At 38.4% G+C, this 2,053-nt stretch overlaps 1 protein-coding gene across 1 annotated transcript in view; it reads right to left on the bottom strand.

Moving 5' to 3' along the window:
• The window catches only part of PARG (poly (ADP-ribose) glycohydrolase), a 302,619-nt gene that overhangs the window by 82,035 nt on the left and 218,531 nt on the right, over nt 1–2,053 (bottom strand). The gene's annotated exons all lie outside the window — the stretch shown is intronic.

Here is a 2,053-nt window from a genome sequence, read left to right as displayed (position 1 = left end):
TGGATTGATTCGGTGACTGGGGTAATCGGGATGGGTGTGTCAGAGGCGGTGCGGTTGGCGCAGGACAGAGCAGGTTTAGGGCTGTTGTGCATAGGGTTGCTGAGTCACAAGCGACTCGACGGCACATAACAACAACAACAACAAAATTTATCAATAGCCCGTGAGAATAAAAACTAAACCCAAAGAAATAAATAGAAATGGTGAAAAGCAATTTTTAAAACAAATGAAAATTGGCAATAAAAAATGAAAATTAAACATTTGAGAAGTACAATCAGAGTGCTCTTTAGGGGCATAGAGGCAAAGAGAGAGAAACAGCATCACACATACATTGTGCATGTTTTCGGAAGGGACCAGTCCTTGTAAAAGGACATCATGCTGGAAAAGGTGGAGGGTCAGCCAAAGAAAGGATGACCCTCAATAAGGTGGACTGAAACAATGGACTATCACAATGTGTTCAAGCACTGAAGAGATCATGAGCATGGCGCAGGATAGGACAAGGTTCAGATTTGTTCACAGGGTTGCTATGAGTCATAGTTGACCTGACAGCACCTACCAGCAGTGGAAAAATTTAAGTCTCATCTTAGTAACATTGCTCAATCAGGGAAGAGAAAGTAAGCTGATGCAGCCTTTCAGAAAGGCAATATGCAACAGATTAAAAAGCCAAAACAATCTCAAAACATGAGTAAAATAAAAATAAAAATGTAAGGAGTTGTTGGTTGGAATTAATAGGTAATGTGCTTGCTCATTGCTAACTGCAAAGTTAGTGGTTTGAATCCACCAGAGGTACCTCTGAAGAAAGATCAGGATATATTTTTAAAAAATTAAGTCAAATGACTGTATGCAAACTATTAAAAACTAAAAATTACTAAAAAAACCCACCAAAAAACCAAAACAAAACCAACCAAAAACAGTCACAGAAAACCCTAAGGAGTATAGTGTTACTCTTCCACATGAGGCTGTTATGAATTGGGACAGACTTGGTTTTCTAGTTGATCATAATATCAACAATATTTATTTTCATTAGTTTATTTACAAGACTTTGCTCTAGGGAGAAAAGTATACTTAAAAGTAATTATAAGGAGCACTGGTGGCCACCAGTACATGGTGCCAAGAAGCTCTGCTGTAATCCTGAAGGAACATGGTTTAAATAATCATCTGCTTCATGGGAGAAAGATGGTTAATCTTCTCCTGTGTGATTAACAGCCTCTGAAAACACACTGGAGGGTCAGCTATGGGTTGATTCTGACTCAATGATCCTTAACAGCAACAAAGGTAATTAAATTAGACTGCAGCACTACTGTATACTTATACTATAATATCCAACTGACTGAGCAACTGTATCAACATACATATACACATGTATATGTAAGTTCCTTGGTTTTAAAATAAATCTATGTAAATGTAGAATATTTTAAAAGAGGAAGTTAGAGAGTAGAATATATGGTGTGATCTTACTAATGATTAGATGACAGAGGTCCAAAAAGATGCCCACCCAGAACTATTCCTTTGTAAACACTGAATTCTGATGATTTTCAGATGCTTCACACAATTTTTCTAGATTAAAAAAAAAAGAGTAATACAAAGCTTTTGCAGAGTATGGGTAGGGCCAGAGGGAAAATGAGTTTACATTATAACATATTCAACTGTCCTAGTCCCCAGAGTAAGAAGACTTATTTACATCTTGTTTGGCTACAGAGAGAGTGGAATATTTTATGTTTGTTTCACTTTTTAACTTCTACTTTGGCAACATTCTAGGCAACTTCACAAAACTATTTTCTGTAAATGATACGTTTAAAAGTAAAAGGGATGTCATGATCTGGTAAATGGCCAATAGTTTTGTTGATGAGGTTTTGTGAATTTTCTATCAAAAACAATTTAAATGAGATGCGCCACGGCTTCGGGAGCGGCGGCAGGTTGTGCGGGGCTTGAGTCGCTCTAACCCCTCCCCCAGAAAGCCATCGCAGACGCTGAGTGCCTGCTCCGCGGTAACCAACCATGTGCGACCGAAAGGCGGTGATCAAAAATGCGGACATGTAGGAGGAGATGCAACAGG

The sequence above is a fragment of the Elephantulus edwardii genome, unplaced genomic scaffold (genome assembly GCF_000299155.1).
Source record: "Elephantulus edwardii isolate Elephantulus edwardi_28Jun2011 unplaced genomic scaffold, EleEdw1.0 scaffold00213, whole genome shotgun sequence".
Classification (NCBI taxonomy): Eukaryota; Metazoa; Chordata; class Mammalia; order Macroscelidea; family Macroscelididae; genus Elephantulus; species Elephantulus edwardii.
This window is presented reverse-complemented; position numbering and strand designations above follow the sequence as displayed.